Source organism: Silene latifolia, chromosome X, assembly GCF_048544455.1.
Source record: "Silene latifolia isolate original U9 population chromosome X, ASM4854445v1, whole genome shotgun sequence".
Lineage (NCBI taxonomy): Eukaryota > Viridiplantae > Streptophyta > Magnoliopsida > Caryophyllales > Caryophyllaceae > Silene > Silene latifolia.
In genome coordinates, this window is record NC_133537.1 from 157,677,003 (window position 1) to 157,700,903 (window position 23,901).

The following is a 23,901-nucleotide window of genomic DNA, read 5'->3' on the forward strand; positions in this document are numbered from 1 at the left end:
TTGGCTTGTCGGGACTTTCATAAGAGAGGCCACTTCTGAGATTAATGGCATTAATGGTTTCAATCGGCCCTTCACATTTGCTTGAAGAATTAGCAATTTGCTTAGCCTCTATATTCTCCAATTGCTTCACAAAATTCTTTGAGGACTCAATCCCGGCTGCTTCTATATTCGCCACTTGAACCAAAAGGAGTTAGACCATTTCTCTCAACTTCTCGGTCTCATCTGAGTTTTGAACAGGTATTTCAACTTTATCCTTGGAAGCTTCAGAAATCTCGAGCTTCTCGAGACGGGCAGAAATAGAAGTTATAAGTGTCACAACGGCACTCATTTCATCACTTTGCTTTTGTGACTTTCCACGTGAACTTCCAAACTTAGCTCTATGGACTGCCATCTCTTCAATAGTGTTCCAACCTTTACTTTGACCGGTATTATTTTGGAACCTACCATTAGCAGCTGCATCCAGGATGACCTTGTAATCATCATATAAAGCGTTATAAAATAGGTTGCAAAGATACCATTGCTGGAAACCATGGTGAGGGACAGCTCGGACCAAACTTTTGAAATGTCCCCATGCTTCACAAAAACCTTCATCAGCTCTTTGCTGGAAACTTGTGATTTTACTTCTCAAGGCGTCAGTCTTTGAAAGTGGGAAGTACTTCTTGTAGAAGGCTAATGCTTGAGATGTCCAGTCCGTGACTCCAGTTGCTACCCTATCAAGGTAGCGGTACCAATCTCGCGCTGAATCCTTCAAGGAGTATAAGAACATCAACCCCTTTACTTCATCCTGAGTCACCCCAGCTGGTATAGGTATAGAACAAAGAGTCCGTGAAAATCTCCATATGCTTCAAGGGGTCCTCATCAGTAGACTAAAGAAACCGATTTCGCTCCACTAAGTCGATATAAGAGGAACGAAACTCAAAGTTACCCGTAGTAGGGGTAGGTAAATGGTGCCCCTTTGGAAGATGGTGTTCCTTTGGCTGTAGATTATCATATATTGTAGCCATAATTGCCAAAATGAGAGTACTCAAATCTTCCTCTCAAAAACCTGTCTTCTAACTGTGCAAAAGCAAAACTAGAAGCAAAGGTAAGCAACGGTCTCAAGGAACAAAAGTTCCTTGAGACAAGAAAAATAAACTAAAAATAAAGCAAACAGAATTACACCGTCTCCCCGGCAACGGCGCCAAAATTTGATACCGTCGTTTTGTATCAAAATTAAATTTATAATTCCAAACTAAAACTATAGCTAGTGATAGTAAGGATCGAACCACAGAGAGACAAAGTTGATTTTGTTTGCTATTTTTCATTCTATAAAAGTAACAATTAATTGGGGAGTTTTGAGATTGGTTGACTCAATTGACTAAATGCTAAAATGAAATTTCTCAACAAGACAAAAAGGGATTGGGAAATTCGGTTCACCACGGCAATGGTCAGGACAATAAGTTAACAGAAATCTTATAATACGGTCTCAGGGGGTATAAGCAAGCCTTTCGATCTATGCTCAAATTAACCTTGCGGTTTTCTAATTCCCCGAAATTTCTCAAAGCTTTCACTCAATAGAAATTCCAATCTAATGATAGTTCTAATTACTAATCTTTCAATCTAGCAAAAAGACATATCAACAGACGATAATACCGAAACAGAAGAATTCATGCTAACAAACAATCCTAATTTATGCCATGGTTCACCTCATTCCCAATCAAAACAATTAGCTACGCATGACTAAAACTGAAACAATTGCTAAATTGATAACAAAGAACAAGATTGACATGATTGAATTTAAATAAAAGACAAAGGACAAGAGATGAATTTCTGGAATTAAATTGATGAAACAAGAATTGAAATAACAAGAATTAAAAGAAGAAGGGAATTGCATAAAAACTTACTAATTGGATTCAAGAACAAAGTACCGAAATCGAGAGTTTCCGTCAGCAATGCTAGATCTAAAAACTGAGTTCTTCAATAATGAAAAGCATAACCTAAAAGTTGCTGCGTTCTACTGATACAAAGATACCAAAAGTTAATTACAAGTTGGGCTTTTAAAAGTCTAACACGAAGAAATAAGTATCACTGAATCGGTCGATCGACCGGTCAGCGTGGTCGATCGACTAGTTGTAGCAGTCCAGTAGCTTCTGCTTGATTTCAACGGTCGATCGACTGGTGGGAGAGGTCGATCGACTGGTAATGCTGTGCAGTGGCTCTTTTATTCCTTCAAATCAGCTCTTCACTCCTTTGCACGCATCCCAAGGTGAGTGAATCTGGATCTCCTTCTTATGGGCTTCCTTGAAGTTGCCTCCGGAGGACGAATTAGGCTTGATTTAGCTTACTTCCGCTCATTCCTACAATAAATCATAGAAAATGCAAAGTAAACTGTTTCGGGAGAAATAGTAGCCTTAAGCTAACAATTATGCATGGAAATACGTGCCAAAACCACAGATAAAGTGTATAGAATATGCACGTATCACCTACATTGGTAATGCCATCGATCAAGACCGACAACAAGGGCCACGGTCTATTGAAGACCTCTACCATGATAATGAACAAGATTTTGATTACTTTTTCAAGGTGTTGAGCAACATCAACAACACCTTGAACATGCCCCCTTGACATCACATCAAGAATGAGAGTTTGGTGGAGTCCTCCCTAAACCACCATTTGTAAATATTTCTAACTCCCTAACTTGCATTTCAATTCTTGTATTGCATTTTTTTTGTCATCTTTGGATTTTTATATACTTTGATCAAGATAATTATCATGTTTGAGAGAAGTGAGGGAGGGATTATTAATTTCAATTAATGTGTAGTGCTTTAGCTTAGTGTGGGGATGACAATTGCCTAGGCTATCCATGCCTTAGTAGTGCCCCCACAATGAAGAACACAAGATATGAAGAAGAATGGAAGAATGACAAGGGATATGCGTTGTACACGAATGGAACTGAATTCGGGTACAAAGGGGTCGAATCCGAGCGGATTCAGGAGAATCCGCCCGTCTTCAGACAATCCGAGCGTGTTGGGTAGAAGACGCACGTCCCTCTGAGCTGAAGTTTTGAAATATTTTTGACTGTCAGTGAATCCGGGCGTCCTACATCCTAATCCGCCCGTCTTCAAAAAGCCGCCCGTCTTGAAAGGAAGACGCCCGTCTTCTTGGCTGAGGAAAACAAGAAAAATCCCTGTAAAGGAATCCGCCCGTCTTCTGTATAATCCGCCCGTCCCGTGTCTGCGAATCCGAGCGTCTTCCCTTAAAGACGCCCGTCTTTAGGCGAGTTTTTCCCAGCCCAGAAAAGGCAGAATCCGCCCGTCCCGAGCAGAAACCGCACGGATTGCCCCTACAGTTCAAATTTTTTCGGGCTTTATAAAACCCCTCCCACATTCATTTCTTCATTCCTTCATTTATAACACTATTCAAAACCCTCAAAACCCTCATCCTCTCCATCACAAAAACAAAATTCCTCAACTACATTCACCAAAATTAAATCAAAACATCCTTCTAATAACAAATCAATCACTCCTTTTTCAATAAAAATCAAAACAAAGCACAAAATCTTCAACCTTTGAGTCGATTTTTTAATTCATAAAGGCAACGCCTTTCATCTTTAAATCGATTTGGGTGCACTAGAAATTGAAGATTTTTCACTCTTTCTTGGTTAATTCATCAATGGCAAGGACTAAGGGAGCAACAAAGGCAACAAAGGCAAAGGCCCCAAAGGCAAAGACACTTTCATTAAGGCAAAAGACTCTTCAAGCAAAGAAATCATTGGCTATGGTGGTAGCAAACCCAAACATGGAAGTGCAACAACAACAACAACCTCCCATGGGTGCAACAACATCTACTACTCCGGAAATTGATCAACTTGCAAACTATCCGGAGGTAACTTTCATTTCCAAAACCCATAGGGACACTTTTGCTAAGTTTGCTAGAAAATAATTTCAATCCACCAAGTTTATATGTGAAGATACCTTAGAAAAATTGGGTGTCCTTGAGCAAACTAGAGCCTTTTTCAAAGCCATGGGGTTGGAGAAATTGTTTGAATCAAAAGAATTGACATACCCCTCCCTTACCTTAGAATTTTTGATTTCTTTGAAAGTTAACAAGGTTGAGACTATGGAGAACCTCGAGTTTCGTCTAGCTAATGTTAGTAGGCGCATCTCCTTTAAGGAGTTAGGTGAAGCTTTGGGTCTTAGTGATGAACCGAGTTATTTTAAGAATGTTGGCAAATATGACCCCGACCCTCTTTGGGAGGCGATTTCCGGAAGGAAATTTGAGGACTTTCATGCGAGTCGTGCTCTTTTAGTCCACCATCCGGGCATAAGAGTATGGCATAAGGTCGTAGGGAGCACCATCAATGCAAGAAAAGACACCAACCATTTCACCAAACTCGATTTTGTCCTTCTTGAGTCGGCTTTGAACATTGGAAGAGTACACACCAAGCCTTTCAACTTTCTAAGGCTATTGGTGGATAGATGGCTCAACATTGATTGTGGGAAGAAAGGCACTACCGTTATTGTGAATGGAGGCCTAGTCACTATCCTAGCTAAATACTTTGATCTTAACTTCAACAAAGATAACAAGTATGAGGCGAAAGAAGGTGGTCATCTCGTTGATTTGCATACTATGATACACAAGTACAAGTGGGTTGCCCATAACCCTCTTGACACCAAGTATGGATGGCTCACTAGTGAGGCTAGTTCTTTCACTTTGCCTTCAAAGATTTGTCGATTGAGTGTCCACCGGACCAATTATCTACTTCCCCTTTCAAAAGAGGCCGAGTATATTATCCAACAACAAAAGGGTGAACTTGAAATACCCTCCTCTTCCATTGTCACACCACCTTACCCATTTGAGTACCAAGAGTTCAAGCCGGAGGGTGTTGAAGCAAGAAATGACTATTTGACTCTTCTCATGCAAGCAATGCACAAGCAAGCCTTTGAGGATCGGAAAAATGCTTACTTAGCTCAATATCCACCCCTCTTACACTTAGCTAGGCAAGGACTACTTGACCCATCATGTCCTTTGCCTAGTTGGGCGGATAAGGAAGTCCTATTTTCGAGTGCATCTAGGGTTGTTCCGGGTGACAATGAGGCTGTTGGTAATGAAGAAGTTGATGATAACATTGATGAGGAAGCAAGTAAAGAAGGAGAAGAGGATGATGAGCAAGGTGAAGAAGAAGATGAAGAAGCAAGTGAAGAGGGAAGTGGCAATGAGACCACTTCTAATGAGGAAGATGATGATAGTGATGATATGATGGAAGATTAGCAAGCTTTGGAGGCTCCTACCCTCTCATGGTTTGTCTATTTCTCTCTTTGTTCTATTTATTTATTTTTCTTGATCATTGTTGGAGTAGTACTAGCACCATTGAGGACTCACACCTCGGTACTTTTTGAGGTGTTCTCATTTTATTGTTCCCACTTTCAAAATCCAAAATGACAAATTAGTTTCATGCATTGCATAGTGTGTGCATGAACTACACCCATCCTTGGACATTAGCAATAGTGTCTAACTCGGTTTGGGGAAGTTAATGCATACACAACGGGAGGTAATCTAAATTATCCTCTCCGTCATAAACAAAAACCATGCATCATGTAGTGTAGATTGCATTTAGTGTAGAAATCATGCATCATGTTTGCATAATTTCCCATCATTTTGGCCATTGAGGACAATGCCCATATTAGTGTGGGGATGGGGAATTCTAACTTAACTTTTATTCAAAAATCCAAAAAAATTGAAAAATTTCGAAAAACCATAAAAATTTGAAAATTGAAAAACCCAAAAACATGTTTATTTCCTTTTGTAGTGTAGTTATATTGTATATATTGTATATATTGTGTTTGTCCTATCCTTATTCACATTGATTGACTACGCCACATCCGAGACATGAGGATCATGAAGAGCGCATGGTATGATCTTTCCAATCTCCTTTTTCCTCTTTATGTTAATGACTATGTGGCTTTATTTTGATTGATGCGGTATAACAATGTGAATTTAGGACTTGCATTTAGTTTATATGTCATATTAGTTGATATAATCACCTGCATTAGGATGAATATATTAGTTGCATCATTGCATGTAGTTGCATTTAGATAAAATATTTTGAAAAGTGCCTAATTGAGAACTTTGACAAGAGCAACTAAGCCATTACAAATACTTTTTCAACATAAGACTTTGCCTACTAGAATGGTTGTAAAACATCATAGATAGTGTCATACTAGTGTCTTTTGACCCATGACCCAAAGCCTAGTCAAGGGTTTGCATGTGAGTCACCTATCCAACCCCGTGATGCGATGTGGACTTGGTTAACTTGTCTAGGTGACCTTGATTGACCTTGTGGTAAGGCAACCGAAAAATATTTTCTATCAATAAGCTTGAAGTGCTCATTTCAAAGAATTTTGACATGTGGAAGTAATTTATTGCCAAGGAAACCTCAAATGTTATGAAATGTTGAAATGTTGAGAAATTTAATTGTTTTGATGGAGGCGTACCACTTCGATGTGCTTTAAAGCGGGATCCATTGAATTAGGCCCCCACACGGTTGTGAATTCGGCCGCCCAGAGACAGAGTGACTATCACTCCGAAAAGCTATTGTCTAGAGGTTAACCGGTTGCCTAATAAGCGATTGGCAAAAGCAAAGGACACTAGCCCGGAAGGGACAAACCCCATCTTAAATTTTTTAAATGTGAAAGTTAAATGAGGTCAAATTTTGAATACTAGTCATATCCACCCGTTGTGTATAAAGATTTGAGCATTTCATTCCCAAAAAGCCTTTTTGTCAAGCCACTTTGTCGAGCTTGGGACGATCCATGACCTTTACTTTTGTAGAGAATTCGAGACTTGTCATGTCATATGCTACTAGCATCATAGGGATCATCATTCCACCACCATCCGATCGCTCTTGACGAAAGCATTTGGAAATTGAGGACGAAAGTAGTCCAGTTTAACACCATTTGGAGGTGATTTAGTGCCATCCTCTTAGCCTTAGTAATTTGTTGAACTAGTATTTGTGAAGGATTACATGCTCTTAAATTTGCTCTCTTTTAGTTGCCTCCGCCACTTGATGAGGAAGTGGCTATTCCTTTTGTAGATGCATCCATTATTTGATTTTGTGTGCTTAATGTTTGGATGTGTCGCCATTTTGGCAAGACCCACCTTGCCTTGCAAGAAGGCATCCTACCTCATGGTTGTCTTGTTGTGAGTTGAAGGGGCGGAGTGAGACCCGCTAATTGTCTCATATCGGCTATGTTATTAGGTTAGTTTAAATAATGGTCCTAGTCTTTGTCACCTCTTTACTCGGGACGAGCAAAGGTTCGGTTTGGGGATATTTGATGTGACCATAATTAGCGCATATTTAGCCCCTGAATTAGCCTTGTTCCCATGCTTTTTAGTGCATATTTGGGTCATTTATTGTCTTTAGTTCTTTGTTTTGCATATTCTTTGAGATTTTGATCCCTCGGTAGGAAAGGAGTGCAAATCTTGCATTTTCATGGCAAAACGAGACTAAATTGATCGAATCCAATGACCAAGCATCAAGGAGAGACAAGATTAGAAGGCCTTTGTACATATTATAGTAGATGAGCAATGTTGAGAAAGGATCCTTGAGTCCCCAAGGAAATCCCCAAGGAATTTATGAAGAAAAGGGAAGAAAAGAAGAAGAAATGTTCTTTGAGGTACAATCCGTGCGGATTGTCCCCAATCCGCCCGTCCTCCACAAGCACAATCCGTGCGTTTTCCTCCAAAGACGCTCGGGTTAGCAGCCACCACAATCCGCCCGGATTCCTCCAAAGACGCCCGTGTTCCACCACCAGAATCCGCCCGTCCCGACTCCAAAATGCACGGATTCCTGTACAGCGCAATTTTGTCTTCTTCAAGCTACAAAGAAAGAAGCCCTTCCTTCGAAAAATACCGGCTCCTCCCTGCTCAATCTAAAAAGTGTAATTACTAGTTTAGCCCTTAGTTAACCCTAATGCATCCCCCTAATTTCCACTATAAATACCCCATTAGTCTAATTAGAAGAGCATGTTCTTCTTATCAATAATTAGAGTAGTTAATATCAATCAAATCTCTCTTTAGTATTGTAATCAACAATTAATCAAGTTCTAATACAAGTTTTATTTCCTTAATCTCTCTTTTGTTCATCCTTAATTTTGGATAATTGAAGATTATTTGGGTTATTATTGGGAGATTGACAACCTCTCAATCAAGCATCAAGTACTTCTTTTATCTTTGTTTTATTATTGGAATCATTAGTAGGTATAATTCTCTTAATCCTTCTTTAATTATTGTTAATTACTTTCATTTATTCATCATGTTTCCTTTTGTTGGTATGATTGATAACCTTGCTAGCATGATCAACATGATAAGGAGTGAGTAGTCTCTTAGCTAGGGTTAATGGGTGATTAGGGGAAACCAACATGGGGAATGATTCATGCTTAAATTAATATGCTTTCATGGTTTATTTGCTTGCTTGTTATGATCTCAACTCATGCACATGTTATGTTTGATGAAATGCTAAGCCTATGAATCCTTGCATTTAGTACCATCTCCTATCTTTTCAATGAGACTTGTAAGACATAAACCAACACGAGTCTCATTAGACCATGCATGTTGTTGAGCAGGGAAGACTAAGTCGACTTGTAGGTGTTGTACAATCTAATCGATTCGGCTCCGGGACCCAAACTTTCCTAGGATTGTAAGATATAACCCAACTCAATCCATCACAACAATAATTGCTTGCTTATAATTTGAGAACATGTTTGTATGATCAATTCCCATGAATCCCCTATGACCCTATGACACCCTAGTGCTTTTTTTTTTATCAATTGTTTACAACCCTTTCAATTCATCTTGCTTGTTTATTTCCATTGCTATTTAGTTTAGTGACCTTCTACATCAACCCAAATTGTGACACCCCTAAGACACCACTAGTTTCAATAGAAATCTCATCTCAATTCCCGTCCCTTGGGATCCGACCTTTACTTGCCTCTTTACTAATTGTAGAGTTGTCTGTGAAGCTATAAATTGTGTATTGATTCGGACGTGACCCAACGACCACATCTATTTAATTGTCAACACGAAACGGACCGATCACCTGTCCAACACGGCTATTTCCCACAGTCAATCACATTCAACGTGGCTGGCGAGCCTCACAACGCACACTCGACATGGCTGGCGAGCCTCAAAACGCATCACAACACACATGGCTGGCGAGCCGCACAACGCACATCCTACATGGCTGGCGAGCCTCACAACGCACATCCTACATGGCTGGCGAGCCTCACAACGCACATTCAACGTGGCTGGCGAGCCTCACAATGCACACTCGACATGGCTGGGGAGCCTCACAACGCATATTCGACATGGCTGGCGAGCCTCACAATGCACATTCGACATGGCTGGCGAGCCTCACAACGCACATTCAACATCGCTAGCGAGCCTTATAATGTAACCTCAACGCGGCTGGCGAGCCCCTTTATATCCGCAACATGGCTGGCGAGCCTTTGCCCGCAAACAAGAAATAACTCAAGGACATATCCCGAAGATGCCTCAGGTATGACTCCTTCTGATGGCTGGCGAGCCTTCGTACGTAGTTAAACGGACTTTAAACGACCCACGAGGACAGTCGACAGACTCTAAACTGTTCCCGACAATAGGTCCTTGACTCGTACCACCGATTCGACTTGGCGTCGCCCTTCCCGACGGTAGGTCCTTGGCCCGAACCCTTTCGAGCCGCCTCGACGTCGCTTCGGTCTCCAGGTTGTAATCTTCAATTGACCTGGGGGCTATACTTTGACTTTCGCCCTGTCCAAGCCTCAGTCAAAGTGGGGGCTCTGTAGATACACAGTATCTGTTGAGTCTCCAACAAACACCCGATGATTATCGGTCTACAACATACTTAGGAATCGCAGCGTTTAATCGACAATTTTGTACAACTATACGTCGGAAAACTTAAGACGATTTCGAAAAAAAACATATCAAAACATTTCAAAAGTACCTAGAGTGTTCAATTCACGACAACGGGGTCGCAATGACACTAACTAGAGTCATAACCGACACCGGACCAAGAACCGACTCAAAAATTCAAATCCCGACTCCAACAACGAGTCAAACCGAGTCAAACACAAAAAACAAACTTCTCAAAACTTCAATCTTAAGTATTCGCGGAATGCTTCATGGTCAAGTACAAATCATGTCATCCAAAACATAGGATAGAACAAATCATGATTTCAATTGCGTGATAGTGACAAGACAGCACGAAGACCCGCGAAATGGCTCGCGCCTCTTCGAGTAGCCCATGCGGCCACGTCGCTCAAAATGCACACAACCACCCATTTCTATATAAATACCCACCTTCACACACCATAATCCACACGCGAGTGTCTGCCCCCTCATCCCTACCTTAAAATTCTAGACACGACTTCTTAAGTCACAAACCGACATGTGTTTTTGACCTAGCGATCGAAAACACAAGCCTTACACATTGTTTGGTACCGTCATCGTGTATTAAACCACTTGACTGACCATCTCGACCAACTACACCATCCCTAAACTTAACAAAACACTCTTTTACATTGCTAAAACGGTTTTCAAACCGTGTTTTCCGACCAAACAAGTTGATACACTTTCGTCGATTTCTCATCTCACGCCTAGCATGTAAGTATGAGGGTGTAAAAATCCTCTTCTTTCATGTTTTTCATCTAATTTTTGACTATAACAGGCTAAAACATGCATAACATAGTTCAAATATAGGTTAGATGAGCCAAAACCGGATTTTGGCCGGAGACAGGGGTTGCTTGCATAGCAGGAGGGCTCGCACCTCATCACCCTCTTAGGCCTTAATCCATCTGTGTCTGGTCTCATCTTTCCATCTTTAATTCATTTCTTATTTGCAACCGGTTTTTTCCATTTCAAATATTTTAAATCATTTTCATGATAAACTTTTAACCATAAAACATTTTCACCCTTGGTTCCTCATACCATGACGGTGTAATCCGTGTTTCGGTGGTAATATTTGGTTAATTACATTTTAAAAGGTATTTTAAAACCTTTCATTTCTTTTCTTTACATTTCAAAACAAACACATTAGTCATAAATACAAAGTCATCCTTGGTTCCATATATCATATCGGTTTTTAACCAGAGTACGATGATAAACATTGACTAATTACAAACAAATGAACTTCAAACAATTAGTTCATAGTCATTTTTCAAAACTATTCATGTCAAGCATGCAAAACCGAACCCGACATTGAATATTGTCAATACAATGATAATTATTCAAGTCTCGTTCCTCACATTAATACAAAAGTGGTCTAAACGACCTTTTCAAATCAAGATGGGTTCAAACACCCTCCTTTCAAAACATTTTACAAACATTTTAACAGTCAGAAGACGTCCCTTTGACAGTTTGCTAACTCGCGCCTAAACAGGCCAACTGTTTTCCAATTTTCAAATCAGGACAAGCCTAATTGCATCGCCTGATAACACGCGCCTCTGTAGGCTGCCAGATGCAGACCTTGTTTCCTTTCCAGCGATTGTCGAGGACAAAGGGAAAATCTGCCTCCTTCATATTGTATTTTCAAAACGCCTTACTAACACAAATGGATCACGTTATGCACCATAAACCTAATTCGGTAAATGGATGTTTAATTTCCGTCTTGCATGCAAATCAACATTAAATCTAACTTGATATCAATTAGTTGACATTTGGATAAACAACCGACATAGAAAGCTCACATGTTAGGTTCAAACTTGTGGATGCGCATTCATGCAATTACCCATTTTATCAACTTTTGCATTTAACCAACCAACATCGATCAGTAGAGGCCGCTACCGCGGGCGAGATTTGGTGTCCGATTAAAGGGCTTCACAATACGTACCTTCACCTATTAGTCAGAAACTTTGGATAGTGGACGACCTTATGGAGGGCGTACGAGCGTCATTCTAGAGATAGGATGCTAAAGAGGGACGACTCCTTATCTATAGTACCTATGTCAAACACCACTTTTTGCCTTGGTTGACCTAGGTATAAAGTGGATTTGAACGGGTTCCAAGCATCCCATAAATGCTTGGTGGCGACTCCGAACATCTCTTGCATTGTTTTGAGACCCTTTCCGAGACAAAACTGACCGATCTAAAACGATCCGCTCGAAAGCATTTTTATGTCGCCGAGCGTGGCTTTCAAAAGACCGCTATGCGCCCACTGATTGGCTTGGCGCATAGGGTGGACATGGCCCACCTGCAAGCCCAGCCGATCTATGGACATACAGCGGTCTTTTGAAAGCCACCCTCGGCGGCGTAAAAGTGCTTTCGACCAGATCGTTTTAGATCGGTCGGTTTTGTCTCGGTAAGGGACTCGAAATGATTAGAGATGTTCGGAGGCGCCACCAAGCATTTGTGGGACGCTTGGAACTCGTTCGAATCCACTTTACACCTCAGTCAAATGAAGCACAAAGCAGTGTTTGACATAGGCACTAAAGATAAAGAATCGTCCCTCTTTAGCATCCTATCTCTAGAATGACTCTCTTACGCCATGGATAAGGTCGTCCACTATCCAAAGTTTCTGAGTAAGAGGTGAAGGTACGTATTGGGAAGCCCTTTAATCAGACACCCAATCCCACCCGCGGTAGCGGCCTCTACTGATCGAGCTTGGTTGGGTGAATGCAGAAGTTGATAAAACGGTTTAAATGCATGAATGCGCATCCAATAATTTAAACCTAATATGTGAGAGCTTTCTAAGTCGGTTGATTTAATCCAAGTATCAAGTATAAGATGTCGAGTTGGATTAATGGTTGATTTGCATCCAAGACGGAAATTAAACATCCATTTATCGTATTAGGTTTATGGTGCATAACGTGATCTGTTTGTCTTAGTAAAGCATTTTGCAAACATGATTTTTTGAATGAGAAAATAGTCATCTGATCCGTCCTATATCCGGGCTAACCGAAGTCGGGATCGTCCTAGACTAATGCTGGAAAGGGAACAAGCCCTGCGCCAGGCGGCCACATGAGGCGTGAGCGTGCCGGCAGTGTAAGGGGGCCTCCCCTGGTTTTGGAAATAAGAAAGAAGGGGCCTGTTTTAGGCGCGGGTCAACCAACGATTATATACCGTGTTCTGACCATTTGGAAAACGTTTATAAAACGTAATGAAAATGGGTATTTGACCTGATTTGGTTGGAAAGGGTCGTTTAGACCGCATTTGTTGATTTAAGGAACGAGTCTCGAATAATCATCATTATTTTGATGATATTCGGTGTCGAGTTCGACTTGACAAGCTTGACATAAATAGTTTTGAAAATAATTATGAACTAATTGTTTTAAGTTCATTTAAATATAATTAGTCGATACTCATCATCGTACCCGGGTAAGAATCCGGCATGGTATGTAGAACCAAGGATGACTTTGTGTTGGTGACTAATATGCTTGTTTTGAAAATGTAAAGAAATGATGAAAGGCTTTGAAATACCTCCCAAAATGTAAAGAAATGAAATAAAAGGCTTTAAAATACCATTTAAATGTAATTAACAAAATATTATCACCGAAACACGGATTTAACCGTCATGGTATGAGGAACCAAGGGTGAAAAATGTTTTATGGTTAAAAACAAATAAATTAAAATAAAAAAGGTTTGAAAATATTTGAAATGGTAAAAACCGATTACAAATATGAAAATGAATTAAAGGGGAAAGACGAGAACAAACACGGTTGAGTTCTGACCTGGGAACCCCATTGAGGCGCGAGCCTTTGTGTACAATAATGGGCTTCTGCCTCAGGCCAAAACTCAGTTTTGGCTCGTTTATCCCATGTTTTGGATCGTGTTATGCATGTTTTAGCATGTTATAGTCATAAAACAAATGAAGACATGATAAAAGAAGGATTTTTACACCCTCATACTTACATGTTTGGATATGGCGAGAAACCGACATAAGTGTAACAACTCGTTTGGTCGGAAAAGACTCGGTTTAAAACCGTTTTGGTAAGTAAAAAGAGTGTTTTATTAAGATTAGTGACGGTGTAGTGGTCGAAGTGGTCGGTCAAGTGATTTAATGCACGTCGTCGTGCATTAAACACTCCAGGTACTTTTGAAAAGTTTTGAAATGATTTATTTTTGAAATCGTTTTAAAGTTTTCTAACGTAAATTGTACCCAAACTGTCGATCAAACGCCGAGATTCCAAAGCATGTTATAGTTCGATAATCATCGGGTGTTTGTTGGAGTCTTAGCAGATACTGGGTATCTACAGAGCCCCCACTTTGACTGAGGCTTAGACAGGGCGAAAGACAAAGTAGAGCCCCCAGGTCAATCGAAGATTACAACCTGGAGACCCAAGCGACGTCGAGGCGGCTCGAAAGGATTCGGGCCAAGGACCTGCCGTCGGGAAGGGCGACTCGAGGGTACGAGCCAAGGACCTGTCGTCAGGAACATTTTAGAGTCTGTCGACTGTCCCTGCGGGTCGTTTAATGTCCGTTAGACTACGTACAAAGGCTCGCCAGCCATAAGGAGTCATACCTGAGGCATCTTCGGACAGGTCCTTGCACGTTTGCGGATAAAGGCTCGCAAGCTCAGATGCGTATGTGAGGAGGGCTCGCCAGCCACGATGCGTTGTAAGGCTCGCCAGCCATGGTGCGTACCTGAGGAAGGCTCGCCAGCCGTAATGCGTAGTAAGGCTTGCCAGCCATGGTGCGTATATGAGGAGCCCTCGCCAGCCATGATGCGTTGTAACGCTCGCTAGCCATGGTGCCACAAAAGTGCCACGTGTCCAGGAACTGACGGAATTTCCGTCAGTTTTTTTAAATTACTGATGGAAATTTCGTCACTAGCTAACATCCCCATTTTTACTGAAATCACAGAAAATCCACGTGTCATGACCTCCGACGGAATTTTCGTCGGTAATTTTCAAAAACTGACGGAAATTCCGTCACTTTTGGCTGAAAATAAGGACGGATTTCCCGTCACAGATCCGTCAGTATTTAGAAAGACTGACGGAAATTCCATCAGGACAGGTTTTTTACTGATGAAATAAGCTGACCCTGATTCCCGACGGAATTTCCGTCAGGAAAGTGAAATACCGACGGAAAGGCCGTCAGTATGGGCTTAAATTTTCCGTCAGTTTCCCGCGTTTTCGTTGTAGTGAAGGCTCGCCAGCCATGCTGCGTATATGAGGAGGGCTCGCCAGCCGCGGTGCGTAGTAAGGCTCGCCAGCCATGGCGCAGTCGGTTGATCGACCGTGAGAATAGCCACGTTGAATGGGCTTGTTTTGAAAGTAGCGAACTCATGATGCCGCCGTGAAAATAGTCAATTTAGAATTTCCACTATCACTGTTTCTGAAATAAGCGGGTTCCGCGAAGAAGCCCCCTGTTAACATTTGAAGGAATAGCGAATTTTGAACTTCCACTACTCGTTTGTTTGGATTTTATGAAGGAAATAGCAAATTTTAAATTTCGCTATTACGACTGAGGTGACGGTTTATGTGCCGCCATTGACATGTGATAGAAATAACGAATTTGGAATCTTCACTATTATTTTTGAAGTGACGGTTTATGTGACGCCGTTGTCATGTGAAGGAAATAGTGAATTGAGAATCTTCACTATTACTTTTGAAGTGACGGTTTATGTGCCGCCGTTGACATGTGTGGTGAAAATAGTGAAATTTAATTTCCAACTATTATTTTGAAAATAACGGTTTTAATTGCCGTCGTCTGAAATTTGAAGAAATAGTTAATTTTTGAATTTTTCACTATTATTCTGTTTTTGAAATTGACGGTTTTAATCGCCATCATGGTAATTTGAAGAAATAGTGAATTTTTGAATTTTTCACTATTATTTTGAAAAAATGACGGTTTTAATTGCCATCGTTGAAATTTGAAAAAATAGTGAACTTTGAATTTTTCACTATTATTTTGTTTTTGAAATTGACGGTTTTAATCGCCGTCAAGGTAATTTGAAGAAATAGTGAATTTTTGAATTTTTCACTATTATTTTGTTTTTGAAATTGACGGTTTTAATCGCCGTCATGGTAATTTGAATAAATAGTGAATTTTTGAATTTTTCACTATTATTTTGAAAAGATGACGGTTTTAATTGCCGTCGCTGAAATTTGAAGAAATAGTGAACTTTGAATTTTTCACTATTTTTTGAAGGGAAAATGGCGGTTCTGATCGCCGTTTGTTTGAAATTTTTGAAGGAAAATAGTGAATTTGGATTTCACTATTTCTTTTTGTATTTACAAAATGACGGCCATAATATCGTCATTGAAAACTTGAAGTTTATTACGGGAAATTGGGCCAAAGCACAAAATTTCACTGAAAGAGCAGGGAACACCTGATTGAGTCTCGAGCTACCTGGTGAACCAAGGGAGCTTCCCTATTTTTCTGTAAAAGACGCGGGGTTGGTTCGCATGCCATTCCCTCATTTCGTCTTCTACCTTCGACATAAACACACCAAAAACCGCCATTGAAGGTCTGTATCTTGCTTCCATTCGTGCTATCATCAACAATGTCATCTCAAGGTATGTATTCCCTCTTGAATCCATTTGAATTTGTTGGTCTTTTAGCTACATTGAATTAGGGCGAAAGTTTTACCCTAGAAAATCCATTTGGGCATTTTTGATTGAGCCCATTTCGAGTGAAATTGATGATTGCATTAGGTTAGAAACCTGCTTAGGAGTATATGGGTGCTTTTAGTTTGCATTTTGGTCCCCGTTCCCGCTCCTTATGTTCGAAAAACGTGAGTGAGGTGGAGAAGCCGTCTCATCTCACAATGGCAAGTTTATTTGCTTGGGTAATGGGTCCGGCTAGGTTCCATTGTAGTCGGGAAAGACCGTATTTGCCATTATGGACCCATGTTGGGTATTGTGGGCGAAATTGGAATTTTTGCCTTTTGTGATGGTCTTATGTCTGACAAAATGAGCGCCTGTTTGGGCTTGAATTGAGTCAGTTTGCATCGAAATCGGCCTTATTGGTAGTTTAGTTCGCCTTGAGGCGTGATAAAATCACGTTTGCCTCTTTGCGGTCGTTTTTGAATTTTTGACCGGTTTGTGCTCAAATTGGCATATAAATTGCCTTTTTGAGCCGTAAAAAAAATTCCTCATTGTATTGGGAATGTACTTTGGTTTATTGGCGGACCTTGTGTGGGTATTGGGGTGCCGTTTTTTGTTGTGGTTGTTTTGACTCGTCTTTTGCTTGAGAAGAAGGGCGAGTCGTTTTTTTTTGTACGTTTTTTGTGAATTGTTTTGTTTGTTTGGTTGGATTTGGGCGGGATTGCCCTTGCTTTGCTTTGCAGGTTTTTTGTTTTTTTTTTGGATTTGTCCAATTTATGCCGTCGTAATGCCGAAATTTTGGCTGACGTTTTTTGTTTGACCTTGACTGCAGGGGATCATTTGGGACCTATGGGGTCCGTCGCGGAGGCCATGGAGGAAGAGGATGATCCAGTAGGAGGAGAGGCGACTGCGGAGGCTACTGGAGCCGAGGTGGTGGTAGAGGATGCTTCCGTAGAGGAGGGGAGGCGGCTGTCGCAGCCGGCTTGTCCTTTTCGTTGTGGCTTATAGACAGGGCAGCTGATGATTGAAGGTCAACGCCGGGGTGGTCCGTCGCATCATGGTCCTCGACCTCCTTGTCATCCAAAGTCTGCCAGACACTGTCTTCTTTTTTGCCGTGGATTAGGAACGAGGTATTACCGTCATGGTAACCACCTCTGCTTCCGTTGTTGCTCCTCTAAGTCCCGTGTTGCTCCCTTTCTTTTCCGAGCGAAAGGACGGGGAGTGCTTAGTTCGGTAGGTGGCGGATAGCCCCCAGTTCGTTGTCTTAGGCCAGTGTCTGTATGATAGATGGTTGTTTTAGGCCAGTGTCTGCATGATAGATGTCTGTACTGGATCCTGTTTGTACGGTCAGTTGTCCGTATCAAATGTGTGTCGATGTATTTTGCGTGAGGCGGTTTGTATATATGTGTTTTTGTATTGTGGCTCATTTTGTGATTTTTGGCTCTTTTGTGTTGTGTTTCGGAGGAGCGATGTCGGCTGTCAATTATCCTTTTGCTTTGCGCCAGTTCCTGCATCGTTAGTGTAGAAAACAGGCAATAGGTAGCACATATGCATAAACGTAAACACGTAAAAGCATTTGATTGAAAACAAAATTAATCAAGATGACTTGAAGTTAAAATTGAATTTTGAAAATTGAAATGAATTTTGAAAAATTCCGCGACCAGTCGTCACGCTTGGAATTCAAAAGGAATTAATTTGAAAATTGAGCAATTAACTCGTGTCTTGAATTAAATTGCGCGTTGAAATTGTTGAAATTGATTTGTGACTCGAAAAATTCAAACTCAAACCGTCGGGGATTAATTTTAGAAAAGATTTTTATGAGTGTATTTGATTTTATTTTTTTTTGTAAGGTCAAGACTCGAATTTGTGAGTGCTTGAAGATTTGAGGAAAACTAACGTCGTGTTATCAATTTTCGGTTTTTATTTTTGCTGGGAAATTTGCGAAAAAAAGCGAAAACAATTTCGGAATTTCGACTGACATGGAAACGATCCGTCGCGGATCGGGGCGACTATCCCTTCCTCCCTATAAAAAGAAAGAAAAATCGGTATGTTTAAAGCTGCGTCATGGAAACCGTGTCGGATTTCGTAAAACGCGAAAATAAGGAAATGTGAGTGTGAGGAAGCACAAAATGTCCTGGATCATCCCGAAGAGGCGCGAGCGTTCTGGCGGGAGGTTTGAGGTGTTAGGAAAAAAACAAGTTAAAAGAGACAAGTTAAAGCGGGAATCCTTGGGGAGGGCCTAAAAAGGCGCGAGCAGCCTGGTGATGGGAGCCAGCTCTCCCCATTTTCTGAAAAACGCGCTGATCATTTTGTATAAATAGTGATGTTTGCGCTTCATTGTTTCATCATCCGAAACACAAAAATATCTCTATAAAACCTCTTCTTCTTCCACAAAGATATTTCATGGATGCCTTTGAGAATGTGTTGCGACAATGGTGCCGGGATTTGTCGCCTCCCGAAAAGTATCAACTCATTTGCATGGGAGTTGGCCAGTTGTTGGTGCTCCGTCAAGTCAAGGTACAATCTTCATTCCTCGGAGCATGTTCTCGGTTTTTGGATTCGAAACACCATGTTTTCGTTTTCTCGAAAGGTGAAATTTGTCCTCTTGCCGAAGAAGTTGGAGCCATTGGTGGGTGGCCGGATTGTGTTCCGGTGCTTCCTCCAACTCGGTTGTGATACATGGAGAAATTCCGTTCCATGTTGGGTTTGTCGACAAGTCAAGTCAACTTCCTTCTTGCTCCTCATGGTGTGGATATGTTGGCTCTCATCAACATCTTTTCCAACCGATTAGATGCCAATGTTTCGGAGGTGGCTAAGAGAAGGGATCTTGCCTTTTGCCTTATCCATGTATACCTCTTTGTTGATTCTTTGAAGAAGGAGGGGCCGAAATGCTATGGTAGCATGACCCTTGTACATGTGGTTGAGAAAATGGAGTATGGTAGATATCCATCATGGTTGGTGCTTGGAGAGATCATCTGGGCTTTGGACAAGGAAGGCTCTTGTGGAGAAGCTCCTTCATTCGGATCCCCAAGGATCCTCCAAGTGTGGCTATTGGAGAGGCTAAAGTATGTAGAGCCTCCGGTTGATTCTTCTTCTTATTCCTTCCGTCACCTTACCATGAGGAAGAAGTTGTACTTGTATAGTTTTGCTTCTACCGAGGCTTATTGGGCCGCAAGATTGGCGGAGGAGGGCGGTCCTCACATCCGTTGGGTGGTGCCTTGGTGGCACTTGAGGTCCTTCACGGGGTTTCCCGCTTCGGGTGCTAGTCCTCATTCTTGATGGCGGTGGGTTTGAAGGTTGCTTCCTTCGTTTATCCCGCAAGGCTCATGAGGCAAATGGGGTGTCAACAAAAGGTGCCCGCTCAAGATACCCTTGTCCAATAGAATGTTTTCCGGAACTTCAAGCTTGTGGAGGTCTTCGAAAGATGGTGGGCCACTCGGCCGCTTTGGGAGGTACCGGACCCCGTTGCCACGACATCGGTGACCCTTGCTTAAGTCAAGTGGTCACGTGCTCCGTCCTTGGAAGAGAGGTCCAAATTTCGTAAGGACGTGGTCGTCGACTTGACGTATCGAGAGGTTGGAAAGGCCAACCGTGCCTTTTTCGAGGAGTATGTTGATGGAGCTAGTCCTGATGTGATGAGACCACCAAAGAGGAGAAGCTCGGGTCCCAAGAACATGGTGGGCCGTGCATGGGCTCGTTTTCGGCCGAACATGGGGTCTTGCATTAGACCGGAGGCCGTTGCTGTTATAGATCCGTTGAGGATCCGTTCTGAAAAGGGAATCCATGCTAGGCGGGCCAACAAGAAGAACAAGGGGAAGATATACACCGAGGGAAAAGGCAAGGGTAGAATGAAAGAGTAAAGACCTCCATTACCCGCTTTATTATTATGTTGTATTATTGTTGTGAGTTTTTATTATGTTGTACTAGCTAGTTTTGTGTGTTTTGTGCTAGTTTTATTATGTGAGGTGTTTTAGTTGACACCTTAACTTTGACAAGTTGTAGACTCGTCGAGCTTTATTTGTTGTTGAAATTGTAATCCCTCCCATTATTAATTAAGTAAGAGGATTACCCGTGTCAAAAATTGCGAACGCTTATTTCTTCCATCCATTTTGTAAAGGCAACTCGGTTTGAATCGTCCTAAACGTTTGCACTTGGGAAAGTGGGATTTTTGTAGGAAGGGAGAAAGGCTACTTTTTGTATTTTTGTGGGAAAGGAAATGGTTTTCCCTTTTCTCCTTTTTTGATGGGGTTGTACTTTTTGTTTGTGGGTGATGTTTTTTATATTATGGGGATGGTTGTATCCTTCTTGTGTAAGAAAGGATTGCCTACGTATCCACCTGAAGAGGTGAAATCAAACCATGATCGTAGTTCGAAATGTTTTGTAAATTTGATTGGGTTTTGTGGTTGTATCCCCCATGTATAAGAGGGACTGCCTACGTATCCAACTGAAGAGGTGAAATCGAACCATGCTCGTAGTTCAGGGGTTTTGTTTGTTTTAGTGCAAATGGACGTTGCCTTTGATAGATCAAAGGACCTTTGAAACAGGCAAGGTGCCTGATGTGACCATAATTAGAGCATATTTAGTCCCCGAATTAGCCTTGTTCCCATGCTTTTTAGTGCATATTTGGGTCATTTATTGTCTTTAGTCCTTTGTTTTGCATATTTTTTGAGGTTTTGATCCATTGGTAGGAAAGGAGTGCAAACCTTGCATTTTCATGGCAAAATGAAGCTAAAATGATTGAATTCAATGACCAAGCATCAAAAAGAAGACAAGATTAGAAGGCCTTTGTACATACTATAGTAGATCGGCAATGATGAGAAAAGATCCTTGCATCCCCGAGGAAATCCTCAAGGATTTTATGAAGGGAAAGGAAGAAAACAAGAAAGGAAGAAGCTGTAAGACAATCCGAGCGGATTGCCCACAATCCGCCCGTCCAGCAATGAGAATCCGAGCGTCTTCCACAGCTGGACTCCCGTCCAGAACCATCATAATCCGCCCGTCCACCCCTCGAATCCGCTCGTCCAACAAGCAGGCAATCCGCCCGTCCCGTGCCCCGGACGCTCGGATTGTGTGTCAGCTATTTCGTCTTCTACACGTTTTATGAAGGATGCGCATATTTTTCTAAGACCGGCGAAAAGGAGACCGGAGTCTCCCTTGAGACCGGCGATTCCTCAAGGACTTAATCGTCATTTAAGCCCTTAGTATACCCTAATTTATGTAACTAATCCCCACTATAAATACTCAATTAGGCTAATTAGATTATCATATTCTTCTTAGCAATCTCTAGTGTAGTTTATATTAATCAAATCGCTCTTTAATCTTGTAATCAACATTTAATCAAGTTTTAATACAAATTTCATTCCTTAATCTCTGTTTTGTTCATCTTTCATTTTGGGTAATTGAAGATTATTTGGGTTATTATTGGGAGATTGACAACCTTCCAATCAATCATCAAGTACTTCTATTATTCTTTGCTTTATTATTGGAATCATTAGTAGGTATAATTCTCTTAATCCCTTTTTAATTATTGTTAATTATCTTCATTTATTCATCATGTTTCACTTTGTTGGTATGATTGACAACTTTGCTAGCAAGTTCAACATGATAATGAGTGAGTAGTTTCCTTAGCTAGGGTTAATGGGTAATTAGGGGAAACCAACGTGGGGGATGATTCATGCTTAAATTAATTTGTTTTCCTAGTTTTTTTTTTGGTAAAATGTGAGCTTTCATTAATAACAAATAAAATGGAGTCATTACAATGCATTTCATCAAACTACTTCTTGGTACATCTATACCATCACAAACTATTTAAACATAAATGCCTATTTGAATGAGCCAAACTTTGTCAGCATGCCCAACCACTGAGGGGAGCAGCTGTTGTATCCTTGATCTAATAATTCGCTGAACATCAGTACAAACTAGTTTAGGCCTAGTTAGTACCCCTTCCACTCTGCAACGATTCCTTTCCATCCAAATATAGTACCAACACGCCATCTTTGCCATATGACAGACTTTCCTCTGCAATACTGAACCAGCATGAGGACCAACCACTCCAACCTGCAACCAACTTTCCACACCATTCAGGATTCTGCTACTGTACTCACACAACCCAAACAGGTGAGTATGAGTCTCCACATCCCTTTCATAAATAACACATTGTTTAGTCTCTGCCACTCCTATAGAAAACAGTTTCTCCCTTGTATTCAAAGCTCCATGATGAATAAGCCATCCAATAAAGGAATGTTTGGGCACACACCATGTATCCCACACTTCCTGATACCACTGCACAGGGGGGTGCAGTCCCTGCAACCAATGGTAACCTGAACGAATAGAATAACCTTTAGGATCAACAACCCAGCAGTTATTCAAGTAAACAGTCTGCATAATGTCTTTAACCTTACAAATGTTCCTCCAATTCCAATTAGAATCAAGAGGAGGGTGATAGGTACACCAATCAACACCTTTCATATAGACATGGTCCACCCATTGTACCCATAACCTGTCTGCCTTAGTATAAATCCAATGCACCAATTTACCAACCACTGCAATATTCCACACCCCAGCTTCAATCACACCTAGACCACCACTTTTCTTGCTGCAGCAAATCTTTTTCCAGGAGACTAGAGGAGCCTTATTGTAGTCAACCCCACCATCCCATAAGTAATTTCGACACACTGCTTCAATTTTCTTGATAACCAGTTTAGGTATAAGAAAGATTGATGCCCAATAGTTATGTAGGGTATTAAACACGGAGTTAATGAGTGTTAACCTCCCTGCATAACTCAACTTTCTGGCACTAATCCCTCTAATCTTGCACACAATTTTATCAACCAACACATTACAATCATGAGTAGTGAGTCTACCAGCTTGAATTGGTATCCCTAAATATTTCACTGGTAAGGTACCTTCTCTAAAGCCAGATACCTGAATAATATCACCCCTGATCTCCTCAGACACCCCATTAAACACCACTTCAGACTTGGCAGCATTAACTCTAAGGCCTAAGGTAGTAGAGAAAGTAGCAAAAGCACGCAATAATAACATAATAGATCTCACATCACCCTTACAGAACATGAGTAAGTCGTCAGCAAATAACAAGTGGTTCAGCTTAAGAGTACCACACAATGGATGGAACTTAAAGAACCACTTCTGAGTTGCAAAATCCAGCACTCTAGTTAAATACTCCATGCAGATAGTAAATAAAAGAGGAGAAACAGGATCACCTTGTCTTAATCCCCTCTTCCCCTTAAAGTACCCAAACCGAGCCCCATTCAGATTCAAAGAGAAAGAAGTGGACATCACACAATTCATTACAAGCATCCTAAACTTCTCAGGAAAGCAAAGAGCATCAAGCATCTGATCAAGGAACTTCCATTCAATAG

At 41.2% G+C, this 23,901-nt stretch overlaps 1 non-coding gene across 1 annotated transcript; it reads left to right on the top strand.

Annotated features, from left to right (window-relative positions):
• The first annotated feature begins 524 nt into the window (after window positions 1–524).
• Window positions 525–631, top strand: LOC141624849 (small nucleolar RNA R71). Its single transcript, XR_012534652.1, has one exon. It is a non-coding gene; the product is annotated as a small nucleolar RNA R71 (small nucleolar RNA).
• The last annotated feature ends 23,270 nt before the right edge of the window (window positions 632–23,901 follow it).